The 16354-nt window shown below is 42.4% G+C and overlaps 1 long non-coding RNA gene across 5 annotated transcripts; it reads left to right on the forward strand.

Annotated features, from left to right (window-relative positions):
- The first annotated feature begins 3773 nt into the window (after positions 1–3773).
- Positions 3774–16097, forward strand: LOC133479834 (uncharacterized). Of its 5 annotated transcripts, none has more exons than XR_009789083.1 (5): positions 3774–3899; positions 7849–7977; positions 10881–10991; positions 11067–14347; positions 14429–16097. It is a non-coding gene; the product is annotated as an uncharacterized LOC133479834 (long non-coding RNA). The 5 variants fall into 5 exon arrangements; XR_009789085.1 differs by lacking the exon at positions 3774–3899 and having other exon boundaries at positions 6672–7977; positions 14429–14620; positions 14709–16097; XR_009789084.1 differs by lacking the exon at positions 3774–3899 and adding an exon at positions 6672–7570.
- Positions 16098–16354: the final 257 nt, after the last annotated feature.

Consider the following 16354-nt stretch of genomic DNA (forward strand, 5'->3'; position numbering starts at 1 on the left):
CCCCTTTCATTGTCGGGTGAATAGATGAGTTATCTTGCCATCGTTATGCAAACAGTGTAATAGTTTTCTATTTGTTGCTCCTATTACCTCAAAGGGCAGAATATTGGCAGAACGACTCGAACCTTTAAATCCGACTTGAACAGGCTGCCTAAGAGGAGCTTTTGTATAGCAAGAAGTTCTGAAACAGATCTTAAAGTGCATGCACACATGTGACACTGTCCAAGGAGAAGAGATTACATTTCATCGGGGAAGCCGAAGAGTATGACAGAGGGAAGACTTTTGTCCTTCATTTCACCCACAATCCTTCTCTTTTGCTACAGACGAGGGCATTGTGAACATGCTTGGAGGTATAACACAGCTGCTGCGCTCTGAAGCGCACACACACCTTGCAGATATGGGCCGGCTGCCATGCTTTAGTCTGGATAATAGGCTGCTAAGGGCGCTGCTTGCTAGGCAGCCGCAAACACACACACACACACACACACACACACACAATTTCAGAGACAAGTTCATCTCACTTCCAATCTCATGTATTTTCAGTCATACTGAACTTGTAGTCTGTTCAGCGCTTTTCAACTGCACGTTTTGGATATTGTCGCTGTCGGACAAAATGCTCGCATCGCCAAAATTACGTTTCAGGGAAAAAAAAAAAGCATGAGATGCCAAACGCTGCATCGTTCAAGTTGGTATTATACCTTTTATTGCTATCATAAAATGATGCACAACAAAATCAACACAACATCTTCCCATAATCAGAATCATCTTTATTTGCCAAGTGTGTCACAAACACACAAGGAATTTGTCTCCAGTAGTTGGACCAATAAAAGTACTGTAAGTACCATCCATCCATCCATCCATTTTCTGAGCCGCTTCTCCTCACTAGGGTCGCGGGCGTGCTGGAGCCTATCCCAGCTATCATCGGGCAGGAAGCGGGGTACACCCTGAACTGGTTGCCAGCCAATCGCAGGGCACATATAAACTAACAACCATTCGCACTCACATTCACACCTACGGGCAATTTAGAGTTGTCAATTAACCTACCATGCATGCTTTTAGAACGTGGGAGGAAACCGGAAACATGAATAACTTCTGATTTCTTTTTTTTTTCAAATCAGAGCATGAACATCAAATAAAATTAAAAAAAAAAAATAATACATGGGAGTCGACACACACCTGCCACCATTTAAATTTTTAACTGCCCAAAAACCAACACCACATACATTGGGCCCTACAGAAACATTATTTGCTTTATTCGGTTAAATTACTTTATGAAGAAGCTGTTTGCTGACCAGACTTAGTGATTGTGTGCTCGTGTACGACACCATAGGGATAGTGCTAATTTTGCAATATCCACTGCCAAAACAACAGTAGAAACATCTTCAACTTACCGCAAGGTGTTTTTCTCAAGTTAGAAGTGGGCTGAAATGTCGAAGTTTGGGCAGTCACAATTTATGAGCTGCATGATAAAGCTGTTGTTTTTTGGAATCTGTAAAATAAACACAGATGCGCGGCTGTTTCCCCCCCCCCCCCCCCCCCCCAAAAATGAGTAATTTTGATTGGCTTGCGAAGGCTACGTGCGCGGTTATGTGACTGCCTTGTGTCATCTGATTGGTGAATTGGTGTCAAATGACATTAGTGATTCCGTTTGGTTGGCGCAACGGGCACCCTATGCGGAAGTCAAAGATGGAGTCTTAAAATAGACCCGCCCACGCAAGAATGAATAAATCAAAATAGCGAACGGCATGTCAATCATTGTAACGAGGTAAAAGTGCCGATCATTCTTCACATAAATACTCAAGTAAAAGTAAAAAGTACAGGGCATTTAAAGTACTCTGACAAGTACAGTTTATGGAAAATGTTACTTGAGTAAATGTAACAGAGTAAATGTAACGCGTTGGTACCCACCTCTGAAAATAGTATATGGTCTTGATTCTCAGTACTGTCCTGTTAATTCAGGAGCAGTCGTGGTAAATTGTGAGCAGTCAGGAAACCACTCTGCTGGACGTCTGGAGCGCCTGTTTTCCTTCTACTGGTTTGGACTGAAGGCTGATTCTTTGTGCTGTCTCGCATTCTCTATTCATGTGGCTGCGTGACGCACGTGCCCCCTCATCTCTGCTTCTTTTATTCATCTTTTATTTTCCTCTCTTATTTGGTACTTTTTTCCTCCATTCTCTTGTTTCCTACATACCCACCACTCTCTTTCACCGGGACCTGTGAATTCTCAATCCATAAAATTTGTGCACGAAGAACATCAGGCCTGCTACGTGCATTGGACTGTGGTACTAGTACCTTGTGAGTGGGTGTGAGTGAGTGTGGGCCCACATTTCTTTGTTTATTTGGTACTTGGTGTTCGATGCCATAATCACAGTTGACCATTTACTGTTTTGGAAGCCATACCTTTATTAATTTCATGAACTGGGTGTATTAAGAATACATTTGTTTGGCTTAATTTTACAACGGATCCCAAGTTTTGAACTTATAGTCTACATTGTTTTTCCTATATACTGTGGCATTGTACATATTGGTTTCTTACATATTAATAAATAGTTTTTGTGTTTAAATTTAATTCGTGTCATAGATATACAAGGAAACAAGGCTAATGAAGGAAACTAAGGATGTACCTTAAAGTGTAATATTCAACATGCAGTTCTGAAAACTACAATAGGAAGATACCGTATCATTTGTGGAGGCAGAGAGAGTGGTGCTGCTCAAAGTGCTGCTGTGAGCTGCACGTAAATGCCTCTCTATGCATTTTGATGACGCACACGGCCGTGCGACTGTTGCTGGCTGGGGTTGCCAAATAGGGCTTTATCCCCCTACATTTGAAGGCCCGTTCACAGTGTTGTTAGCTGGGATTTCTCCTGGAAGTCTCTAACGAAACCTGGCACTCTGTTGAACAAAAATGACCTGCCAGTCAGAAACAGTTCACAGATGCCAGAATGAGCGTGTTCGCAATAATTAATCAGGCAGAAATTCACAACCTTCATCTCACATTAACCCAAAATATGAATGAGTTCATTGTACTATTAATTTTTAACAAAACAGGCGTCAACTTATCTAAGCTAACTATTTTCACTTGATAATATCCAAAAAACACCCGACTTTCAATCTTGAGGCGACATAATGTTGCAAGGCTCCCACAGAAAGAGAAAGGGGTGGAGTTGTACGACACTTCTCAGACATTTGGAGTGTCCAAGAGAGTTAATAGAGTTGGTCTCAAGATATTTTTAACACTTTAAATTGGTTAATTATGTGTAAAATTACTGTAACAAGACACGGTGGGGAAAGACCAACAGCATCGGTTTGTGAAAAACATGAAATTGACCATACGTAGATATACGGAGGTTTCCACTGGACAGCGACGATATTAAGTTTGCATATCACTATTATCACATCTACACAAGCACCCCCCCCCCCCCCACCCCCTCCCCCCCAGACTCCCAGAAGGTCATTGCCCTGAGGACATCCATTTGAAGTGAAGATCTCTGGCACCAAGCGGCTGGAGGCCTAGATACAGCGTCTCGTCTAAATGCTGCTACTCTTGTATGGTTTTCTTTCCCCATTGTTGTATATTTAGACTTACCCTTGGTAAACAAACACTAAAATCTTATTGTGAACCAGCAGGCAATATGTGTTTTACCTTTGAGCTTAGAAACAACATAGATTAGGCCTCTTTCTCCAATAAAACCGCTTCTATGACATTCATCTTCACGTCACTTTGTGTGTTTGTGTCTTCCTATACCTCCTGGTAATGGATACTAATGGTCCCGGGCAGCCCTCTATGGTGCAGCGGGTGAGCGTTGTCTGTTTGACCCCATCCTCAAGCTGGGCGACCTGGACCCCAGGGGTGGTTGGCCCTGTAGGGATCTGTGTCGCCATCAGCATGCATTACACTCAAGGTAAACACACACTGTTAGTTGCTATGCTTTTGCTTTTGTGGGGGAAAGTGTTGATGGACCTGTTCATACAATGTGGCATTAATTTCATACAATGTGTTTATCAATGCCTGAACACCTTTTATTGCATATTTGAGCTCATTCTGCACTATCTGCCAAAATATTTACAACTTTGGTTCAGGTTTTCTACACGATATTTACTTTCTATGATGGCTGTTTATTTGTTTTCTTTTTTTCTAATTGTGGGGCCGACCTTAACTTGCCCAAACAACATGTGTCCTTCCTTTTTTCTCCTTCTGTCTCCAAGTAGGTGAATGTCAAAAAGAGGGGAGTAGCTCAGGTAAACAGAACTCCCAGGGGAGTGTTGGCCTTTGGTTTCACAGTCGGGGAACAGACAAAGAGAGGCAGGTGAGGGAATGAGCAGGGGGAGGTTGAGTGGAGAGAATAATAGCAAATAAAGAAAAAATGGGGACGAAAATGGAAAACGAAAGTTGTAAAGCAGTAGAGAATCCTATCCTGTCCATCTAGGTGAACATGAAGTTCACCTAATTCGTGATTTGCCTTGTAAAAATAATGTATTTTTGGGGTGTTGGAAGGTTCCCAAAAAGTTTATCTTGGGTTCAAGAAATCGGATCATAGTACATATTCAAGTTCACTTGCCTCCTACAGGGGCAGGCCCACAGCAACACTCTTCGAGGAAGTGACACTTCGAAGTGTTGCACACTAGCACAGAGCGACTCCTGCCTCCTAGATGGAGGTCTTGGCCTCCTGGCGTGGCAAGCAGACACTGCTCGCCCTGGGCAAGTGCTTCGCTGTGGGAAGGAGCCTTAGCTTTAAGTGGCTCTAAGTGGCTCTCGCTGTTTGTCTCTTTAGCTGTTTATTTTCTCCTGCACTCGGTGTGGGCAGGGAGGGGCCTCTTAGTGCTAGGCAAAGCCAGGCAGGGAGGGTGAACACAGCAAAGCCTGCAGCGCAGTGTTCACATTTACCGTACTTGTGTGTGCATGCCAGTCATTTCATCATTAGAATTGCTATCCGTGTTTATTAAGATTGTATTATGTTGATTTGGAGTGAGTGAGTGAGTGAGTGACTGTGCATGTGGCTTTGTATTGACATAGCCAAAAGGTCCAAGAGTGACCTTCTAAGATGACATTATTTGGTATCGATCTACCGCCGTTGTGTGTTTGAACCTTGCTGGGACTTCGGTGCCGACAAGGCTGCCGTTGTTCTGCTTTTAAGGACGCTCGGTGGCCTGGACCTGACTCAGCGTTACTTTGTGAAGTTGTTGTGAGCTGCACTTACAAAGGTGGCCTCTGAGGTGGCCATGAACGAGGATGTTCAAACACTAAAAGTTGCCTCAAATGGCACTTACCACACAGACACAGACACACACATACAGACACACATCTTCAGTGGCCTCACTGTCTCAAGTTAAGCAGCAAATGAACACAATTAGCCACGGCTCTGCAAACACACACTGGGGTATTGTTCTGCTCACACTCACTCAAACCCTAATCTGGTGCACCAGAGGGATCCTGTATGTGTATGTGAGAGAGTGTGATGTGTATGTAAGAGTGTGTGTGTGTGTCTGCGGGGGCAGTCGAGGGGAAGGAGCTCGGAGCCCAGCTGACAGAAGGGGCTTCGAGGCCTTTTTCCCTCAGAGGTTTACACGACGATGATCAACTCCTCGCGCCTTAGTCCTTGCTGCGCTCGCATCAGTACACACGCACACACACGCTCTCTCTTTCTCTCTTGCTGTCTCTTTGAGCAATGGCCCATTTCAAACAATCATAGACGCGCACACACACACACACACACACAAACACACACACCCTTCGGTCAAAGCCAGATGTTCCAGAGTGAACAAAGGCATTAAGTCACAAGTTACTGTTCTCAACAGCAGGTTGAGCCTTGGGTCATGATTAACATGCACACAAACACGTGCACACATGCACACATACTCATTCAGTGCAGTGCTCATCCACTCCCTTTCTCTGCAGCAAGTGCGTGTGACTAATTGACGGCTGGTACAAGATTTCTTGCAAGAACACCTACACAAGTGGCTGCCTAATGACTGCACTTTAAGAGGCCTCCCGGGCCTTTCTAGCGGTGGAGGCGGCTTCAGGCCCGTCGCACCAGCAACTGGTGGCAAGTAGAGCTCAAACAATATGATTAAACCGATATAAGTTGCTGTCATATTATTATGATTATTATTATCAGGTTGGTTACACAACAGAGCAGAGAGGGTTGTAAATCCTCTGCCAGTTTGACTCTTATTCACGTTCTCATCCTATGTGAGAAGTCTGTTTGAGTGTTTCTGTTGCCGTGACAACTGGACAGTGTCTTTCTGTGTTTCATTTTGCCATTGCAAATGTCAACTTGACTACATGCAGTCGTTTCAGGATCATGAACAGGGTCAGGATAAAGTTTATTGTCCCCTCAGGGAAATATGTCTTGAAAATCAATGGAACTGCAACCACTTTAATTATTGTTTGTGGAAAAGTACTCTATATGTAGTGAGAGTACTTTTCCACAAACAATAATTAAATACATCTGATAAAAATTAAAACATATACATATCCATACACATACAGACTTTCTACACATTCTCAATCCATCTTCATATTGTCCACAAGTTAAATAAGCCACAGAAGAGCATGGCCTATTATCTCTATGTATACAATATACTGTAAGCAAATATCAAGTTGGTCCCTACTTTGCAACCATAAAGATCTCCCACACTTCTGAAAGGCTTTCTACATGCATTTGGAAGAACATTTGTGATGTCAGAGTTCAGTGATGTTGGCGTAATCTTTGTTCTCAATCACCTTGAAAGTTTGTGGTTGAAGTGTTCCAGTGTTTTCACAGCATGCTGGAACTGAAAAGATCCTTGCCCCAACTCTTCCCACAAAGTTGCAAAACAGAACTGCACACAATCTTAGGGGACTTACTCAACAACTGATTATTTATTTCATTTTCATTTCTCCATTGCAGTGTACCACAGAAAACACACACAATGAACATTCCAGTTCAGATGAAAAGGTGGCATTCTGAGAGGACGGTTATTACCACTGCTGCATCCAGCCATCTCAAAGTGCACCAGATGTGCTCGCTTGTGCAATTATTCCAGCAAAGACACTGGCTCAGATGTTTTGTGTGTGTGTGTTAACAGCCTTGTTGGAGCAGTAAATGTCTTCCATTTGAGCTTCTGGCTGACCTTCTAGCGCTCTGGCCTTTCCCCCTTTTCCCACCTTCACCAGCAAGGCAACTGTGGAATTGTGTGTTTAAAGCTTTGCCACCTCTGCCATCTCTCAGCGTGCCTCTCCTTCGAGGGAAACCTTTGGCTAACATTGCATGTGTCTCTTCCGGGTTCCACTTCCTTCAACTTGGGCAGTTTTGTTTGGACATGTTACAGCAATAATTTGCATAGGTCTGGTATTTACTCGCAAGCCTGCATTGTTTTTCAAATGTGTGATTGTGCTGATGTAATGTGCTGATGTATGTAACAATGTGTGTCATAATAGTCCAAAGTGCAGGTGAAAGATGTAAGAGCATGTACTCTTCCTCTACCCACTAACGTTCTTTTACTTGTGCTGATGGCCCGAACAGGAAGTTGACTTCAGCTTGTACCCTTTAAAAACGATACATCTTGTACTTCCTTCATGCATTTATAACAGGTCAATAATTTTCTAAATATAAGTCTCTACCCAGTGGTTGTGATGTCACTTGATGTTTAAAAAAAAAAGAGCATAATGGACTAAACTAGAAGAAAAGTTACTATTTTTAAAGATTTGTTTTTCCTGTGTAAAAGATGTATTCACGAGAGGTTTTTGAAGTAGGTTTTGCAGTTGATAACATGGTTAAGCATTGAACATGGTGCAGACTGCACAAGACAGGTGCCCAGGAATTTTCTGTGCTGAATAAAGGACAATATTCTGTTGATTGTCTTGTTTAGATACCTGAAGAATTTCATCGGATCACGGGGACTTTCAATGCATCCCTTGACAAATTCGTGCTTGGCCTGCTGAAACTGTACAGGTCTCTTGGTGAGAAGATGGAAGACCTGGATAAACTTGATGAATAGGTGAGTAAAGTGTTTTTTTTCCTGACATTTTTCGAGGAGTATGAATATACTTTTCTCATAAGAGAAACAGAAAAAGATGTTGGCTTCAGCAATAACACATTAATGGACATGTGTCAGTAAAATGACTTGGCATACCTCTTTGGCCTTCTGTATGCCCTCAACATTGATTATCCAAAGCAGATGAGGTATACTTTTGAAGCAATTCAATCTTTTTTGAGCTCGATGGCTCTCGATGCTCACAGCGCATAAGGTCTCTGAAAACAAAGCTATTGCTGTGACTGTTAATGGGGAAGTCAGACATGACTTCACATGAAGCGCAGAAGTGGTGTTTTAACAGTTAGTTCCCTATTCATTGATGGTGAAATGTCAAATAACTTTTAACTGCTCTAGTTCATTATAGTTATGCCCATGTAAAACGTCAGTGTCTGGGTATACACAGGCAATCATTTGTGGCACTATTCTATGTACAAGTGGTTAAGTTCGGCTCAGGGTCTGTGCATGAGTTACTATATGTAGCTGGACACTTTTTTTTCCACATACTTTGTTTTTCTTTATTGGTTCTGGACTTCAATGTTAACATCTGTGCTGTGGCTGTCAAAGCAACCAAAAGAAAAAGAAACCGTCAATATTTTTTTTTGCAGGAATTGTCCCGATTACCCATGACGCTCTGAAATGTACTTGAGGCACTGTTAAACGAAATAAATAAGATTTCAGATAACATTCAGTTGTGCTTTGTTTTTGTTTTTTTGTTTTTTCAAAATCTACTTATTGAGCATTTTTCAAATCTAATTACAGCAACATACATTTTCCTTTATTCATATATTAGGTACATTTTTAACTCACTGGAGTAAGAATTGTATGATTATTCAACAAGAATATCTGTTTGGTGAAGGCAGAAACCAGAATTTCTTCGTTAGCTTTACAGGATTATCCTAATTAGGTCAACACAAAAATCCAAGTTGGCAGAACTTGTGTTCTAACTTGTAAACCTTAGTTAAGTCAACAACAGTAGGCAAAAGTTGAGAAAACTCAAAAATCTCTTGCATCAATTTACCATAATATTTTACGTTTTGTCAAGGTTTTTTTTTTTTTTTTTTAATTTCTTTTTTAATTTCTTTATTTATTTTTACAGTGTACGAGATGCACTTGTTATCTTCACACCTTGTTTGTAAAACTTAATGTTTAATGAGACAGACAGGAAATTAGATTGCTTCTTAGGTTGAGATGAAACCATTGTAGATTCTTGGGCCCCTGAAACCCACTGTGTTTCAGAGGTGACATCATAGTTTTGACATGACAAAGACCTATTAGTCAATCTGAGAGACACCCACGTCGACACACACACACACACACACACACACGCGCGCGCGCGCACACACCAAATTAAAAAGGGATCAGTGAGCAGTACAGTACCTGTGAAAATCGTCTTCATATTATTTTATTGCTACTCAGAATATTCTTTGAGCACATGCTGCAGTTGCAAAGGCTGACCAGTAAGTGGCAATATGAAGCACACAAAAATTTGAAACGCCATTCTGGATCTGCATTTGTTTTTCTTGTTTGTTTTTAAGCGACTTCATTTTACTTTTATGTTTGTGATGATATTATCGGTCTGAATGAGTAGATTTTCAAACATTTTTTTGCGTGTCCCACCTTGTTAAAGCAGAGTTACAATATTTTTAAAGTAATTATTTCGTACTTTTCTCTTTTCAAAATGCATCAATATTTAAGTGTGTGTGTGTGTGTGTGTGTGTGGGGAGGGGGGGGGGGGGGGGTTGTGGGTCTTTTGTTTAGGTCAGTATGTTGGTGTGTGTTGACCTGATAATCTGTGTGCTTTATGGAGTGCTGTTCATACATCAGTCTCGACTGTGATCCCAAAACCAAATACAATGCCGCCCCTCCCTTTTCTACCGCACACACACGCACGCGCGGGCGGGCACACATAGTTTCTTCATTAAACAGATAAAAACGTATATAATTAAAATTGGGTTGATGCAACAACCAAAAACAATTTCACAACACAAAACTAAATGCAGCTTTTGTGTAAGTATAGTCTCATTTTTGTTTTTCCCCAAAGGTCAGTTGTACTGATCCCACTCAGAATCCCTCAATCCCAAACTCAAACAAAGACTCTTTATCAGAGAACACACTCGCACATAATCCCTGGATAACGACACCTGGGAGTGCGTGTGCGTCTGTGTGTGTATGTGTGTGTGTGTGTGTGTGTGTGCGTGTGTTTGCGTCCATGTACTGCCTTTCTGCGATGGCCACAGTTCTTCTAAATTCAGAAAAAAAGTGAGCTTTTGTGAGCAGAAACGAGAGTTAGTGCATTGGAATGGACATATAGTGTTCCATAGTGCAGCATGTTTATGATGATACCTATCATTGATGATTTTAATTGTGTGATGCGTGGAATTTAGGGTTCAAAATAATACTGCATATATAATAAATTATATGAAATCAAGATTGGTAATTGGGGGTGGTGAAGGTGCTTATAAGCCTCTCAGCATTGTCTTGATACCCTTAAGCAAGGCAGGAAGCCACCCAAAACTCAGTTCAGGAGTCATGTGTCCTTGCCTACATGCTTGCATGTTTATGGTCTGTTTCTTTGTGTGTTTTACGCATAAGAAAACAGAGTATACTGTACATTTCTCTTTGGGGATTAATTTAGAAATTTTAAAACAATAAACAAAATCTAGGCAGAATGTGTCCAAGTGGGTCTTGAAGAAAAAAGTCATTACTTTGTCAAAACTGAAAGATACAGTATTGAGGCAAGTACTGTAATACGGACACCAAATTTGAATGTGCTTCTAGTAAATGTTTGACATGTGCTGCTAACAAAATAAGATACCATATTGCATGTTTCCTTGTAACACATGTAACAATTATTGGACTGTTTGCAGCCTCTGTTGGGGATGCTGGAATTTTCACGCGGTGATCATGAGCAGCAACGTTGAATACTTAAATGGGACACAGAGAGGTTTCGTTGTTGATGTCAATTACATCTTTAATTGGTGCGTGTGTAATGTAAATACAGTCTGCTTTAACTGCTGCTGCTCCACAGTAAAACAGATTTTCTCCCTCATTAGGCAGTCACTCCTTCAAGTGGCTCTCTCCCCACGGACCTGCCCTGGACATGCCTGCATGTGTGTGCATGCATGTATACGTCTGTGCATGATCGAGAAAAAAAAGAGGCGTATATGCGTCCATATTTAACAACAAAAATGTTACAAGGAAGGACAATTGCTACATTAAGAAAACAATAATGTCCTTCATTTTGGCAAAGTATTGAACACATGCAAACATCAACCTTCTTCGTGCATCCTTTCATGCAATCTTTTCTGTTCAGTCAAACCTTGATTGTGCCTTTAGCTCCATTCATTGTTCAGGATGTTATTTATGTCTCATAATTGTTGGGGGGCTTTTTGAATGTGGCAGCGATGAAAAGAACAAGTCTATTTGAATGAGCAATGTCAGAGTTTTTATTTTTAATTTTTTTCCTGGAAGTGTAACCTTAATGTGAACACGGGCTGGCTGCATGCACAGCCCCACTGTTATTCCTGGGGTGCAAATGTCTGAGGGTTCCAAATAATACACACCATATCATAACATGGACTATTGGTGGCCTTTGCAGCGAAAGATGAGAAAGAAAGAGAAGGCTGCAACTAAAACATTTTAGTGAGAAAGAGTGCAAAAGACACCATGTGCTGTACACCTGAGTCAGGCGAAAAGGGCGGAGGGGTTAGGGCAATGTGGGGGGTGGCGGGGTGTTAAGTGGGGGATGATGGGAGGGAATCAGTTCCACTACACGCTCATTACCACCTATTCATCTGGAAGACCTCTCTGAAAAGATCCACTGCGGGCTAACTTATGTATTTGTTTGCAAGTGGGGGTATATTAATCTGCATGTATGTGAGCATGCTGCAACCCCCCCATCGCAACCACACACATAATAAGATTAATGACTTCATAATGAACCATATTTACCTCCCTGTCCTTTTACTTTCCCCCGCGTGACTTCCACTCCACTGCCCGGCGTTCACTTTGAAGGCTGCAATTAGCTCCTTTATTAACATGAAAAACACAAGCTTTTACATCTTCATGGGATAATGGAAGATGACGAGCACTACAATATTCTACTACAATGTCCCCCACGTGGCCATTTGAGGCTTTTTAATACCAGCACTGAACATTCACAGCAAAGCACTCAATGGTCAAGTGCAGCACACGTTACATCTTTATGAAATAGGCTTTTTTTAAATCCCAAATTCCAAAGGTCAAGACAGAAGCAGAGTCACAGATGATGAAAGAAAGATACAGACCACATTATTCTAATACAGTTTGGAGGGCCTCACGGCAGTCCTGCATACTTCAAGCCCAAGTTCCAAAAAAACAACTTGCAATATCTAGCCGCATCTCTTCCCTCTTCTTCATCTTTTCATCTTTTATTACAAGATTGATTTGAATGCGTGTTTGTTCTACTTTCAGTTCAATTTCTCTTTTAAAATCTGCATCTTGGGCATGTGTTTAAGCAACTGCCAAATTTTCTATTAAATTTGATGACGGTGCTCGAGTCTTGGGATGAGGGAGATAAGCTTGAGGATACAGAGAGATTATTTTACATTATATCATGCATTCCTCCATTTGGACCATTTTGCCTGTGAAATGCGATCCTCTGAAATCAGGACCTTTTGCACTTCGGCTACCCCTGGCCAAGCTGATGGTCTTGGGTTGAGATCATCAAATCACATAATGGTACTTTTTTCAGGGTAACACTTTTCACTGGTATTCAGTGCTTTTTGGGAAGTTTTGAAGGCTTCGTTGCCTCATTTACGAGTCTGTCGTCATATATTAAGTAGAACAGGATTGGGGAAGGCGGCACGGTGGCCGACTGGTTAGAACGTCAGCCTCACAGTTCTGAGGACCCGGGTTCAATCCCAGGCCCCGCCTGTGTGGAGTTTGCATGTTCTCCCCGTGCCTGCGTGGGTTTTCTCCGGGCACTCCGGTTTCCTCCCACATCCCAAAAACATGCATTAATTGGAGACTCTAAATTGCCCGTAGGCATGACTGTGAGTGCGAATGGTTGTTTGTTTCTATGTGCCTTGCGATTGGCTGGCAACCAGTTCAGGGTGTACCCCGCCTCCTGCCCGATGATAGCTGGGATAGGCTCCAGCACGCCCGCGACCCTAGTGAGGAAAAGCGGCTCAGAAAATGGATAGAGGATTGGGGAATTACCTCACGGGACAGACCCATATTTTAAGTACAATTGCTGATATTGTCTCTTAAATGCAGCCCTTTTTTTCTTGGAAGTTGTAGGCTCTTCTTGATTTGTCTCATCAATTTTTGTGAGTGCAGTGGCACAGGCAGATGCACCTTATTTTCCTAATAAAACTTTTTGACTCTGATGATCAATAGAATATTTTTTGTTCAGTCGATCTGTGTGACTCGGTGCCAAATGGCCACGGACCGGTGGTTGGAGACCTTGCCTGAGAGGGAATCATTCCTTGTATTGATCGACAGATTCATCTAAAATAATAGTATTGATACCATCGTTGATACATTATCTGTATTAAGCAAAACTTGTTTGATGAGACTGATACTTTTTTTGTGTGTCAACTTTCAATACACAACTCTAGTTACATCATAGTGGTTGTGCTAATAGCACTCCTCTTACTTTGCGTCTCCCTCGCCCCATAATATGCTGTGAGTTGTTGCCGGTGTGCCGTTATGGTGCGCAGTAGCTCAGCCATGCGCTGCTGGCTGCTGGTGGTAGAAGATGAGTTATTTTATCGCTGCACATAAGAATACTGAAATTTGTTAATGTTTTAAGGAAACAGATATGCTACCTTGATTCAGATTATTATTATTATAATACTGATTATTTTTTGCATATTTATCACACTTAAATGTTTCAGATCATTAAAGCAATTTTAGTACAAATAAAATGCAGTTTCCAAATGATTATTTTATGTAAAACCAAATTTATCGGCCCACTGTAAAAAAGTATTTGCGCCCTCAACCTTACAACTGATTGTGCCACCATTGGCAGTAAAATCTGAAATCAAGCATTCGTGATACTTGCTGGTGAGTCTTATGCATCGTTGTGGAGGAATTTTGGCCCACTGTTTTTTTTGCACAATTGAATGAATGAATGATTGAACTTATGTCATGGTCTGTCCCTACAGTTCCGTTGTTGGAGCTTGGGTGGCGCTTTGCGCTCCTCTCGCCCTCTCTCTCTCCCCCTCTCTCTTTTCCCAGTAATCAGCACCACCTCGGCCACGCACCTGTTGCCAATCAGCACTCTACTCTGCCTGCATTTAAGCCTGCCTGGTCCAAAACTCCACTGCCAGAGTATTAACCTTCTCCCGTGGTACAGCGGCTCTCTGACCAACACGTAAGCTACGCCAGTCCTCGCAACACTTCTGACCTCTGCGTTTTTCCTTGTCCTCAGTGCTCCTTCCGTGTTCCCCGCCGTATTGACCTCTTCCACCACGCCGCAAAGCCATCCACCTGCTCACGCCTCCGCCTGCCGCATGTTCCCTGTCTCGACAACCCGCCAGTACGCCTCAAGGATCCATCTCCATATCCTCTTCAATAAACCTTTCACCACAGACCTCTCAGCCTCCGCTTGCTTCTGGGTCCAGTGAGAATCGAATCGTGACAACTTAGTCAAATTGGAGGGTTTTCAAGTATGCATCCATCCATCCATCCATTTTCTACCGCTATCCAAGGTCGGGTCGCAGGGACGCCCAGACTTCCCTCTCCCCAGCCACTTCCTCTAGCTCTTCCAGGGGGACCCAAGCCGTTCCCAGGCCAGCTGAAGGACATAGTCTCTCCAGCATGTCCTGGGTCATCGCCGGAGTCTCCTCCACCTCAGCAGGGAGGTGTCCGGGAGGCATCCGAATCAGATGCCCCAGCCACCTCATCTGGCTCCTCTCGATTTGGAGGAGCAGCGGCTCTACTCTGAGATCCTCCCGGATGACCAAGCTTCTCACTCTATCTCTAAGGGAGAGCCCGGACACCCTGCAGAGGAAACTCATTTCGGCCGCTTGTATCCGGGATCTTGTTCTTTCGGTCACGACCCACAGCTCGTCACCATAGGCAAGGGTAGGAACGTACATCGAGAGCTTTGCCTTTCGGCTTAGCTCCTTCTTTAAAGATCGATACAAAGTCCGCAAAGTCAAGTATGCAGCGCCCGTTTAAGATCCTACCACAGCATCTCAATTGGATTTAAATCGGCTGCCTTGGCTTCTCCAAAATCTTCATTTAGTTTTTGTTTTTTTTGAGCCATTCAGAGGTGGACTTGGTATGTTTCTTGTCATTATCCTGCTGCATACCCCAATAGCGCCTGAGCTTGGGGTCATGAACTGATGACGTTCGCCTGCAGACAGCAAAATTAATTGTTCCATTAATTTAACAGCAATTTGCCCAAGTGCTGAAGTACAAAAGCAGCCCCAGAACATGACACGCCACCATCATGTTTGGATGCTGGCATGATGTCCTTTTTGTCAAAAGTGTCATTTTTACACCAGCTATAATCGACTGCAAACCCTCCAAAAACAAATTTGATCTCATCAATCTACAGAATATATCTAAAAAAACATTGGGCTTATCATCATGTACTATGCCAAATTTAAGACTAGCCTTTGCATTTTTACATTTTATTTTGTCAGCAGCACTTTTTGCCTTGGAACTCTCCCACAGATGCCATTTTCCCCCAGTGTCTTTCTATGGTTGAGTCATCAACACTGACCTTAACTGTGGCCTCCAATTGTTTGTATGTCATTCTGGGTTCTTTTGTGACTTCTTAGAAACGTCATTGAACTCTTTGAGTAATTTTGGTTGGCTGATCAATCCTCAAAAGGTTCGCCACTGTTTCTCATTTGTTCTTGTATTTCTTTCTTTCATCATCATCAACCACCTGTGCTGGAATGCAAACATCATCTGCACAAAAAAACCTGAGCAGTCTGACAGAGAGGTTTCTCACACAGTTGCTATAACCCCTAAATGAACACCTGTTGTTTCGAAAATTTGTCACAAAGTACATCTTCATCATTATCTTCTTTGATGTAACAAGACGAGGTCTTCTCCAGTTGTGAATAAACAATTAAACATCTGTATTTCTGGACAATGTGAGGTGATCTTCATGGTCACAACTTTACATGAGTTATGCCCTAATTTTTATTTCCACACATCTGTATGAATGTGTGCATGCAACCACAACTATTACATGAAAAGAAATCAGGTATGAGTTCCAGTACACAACAATATATGAAGAACAACATTTTCCATCACAGGAAGCGACACGAACATCAATCAGAGCTTTGTTGCATTTACTAAATCTGTCTTCAGGCACGCTTTTCTGCCCGTTTATGTG

This window comes from Phyllopteryx taeniolatus, chromosome 1 (assembly GCF_024500385.1).
Source record: "Phyllopteryx taeniolatus isolate TA_2022b chromosome 1, UOR_Ptae_1.2, whole genome shotgun sequence".
Classification (NCBI taxonomy): Eukaryota; Metazoa; Chordata; class Actinopteri; order Syngnathiformes; family Syngnathidae; genus Phyllopteryx; species Phyllopteryx taeniolatus.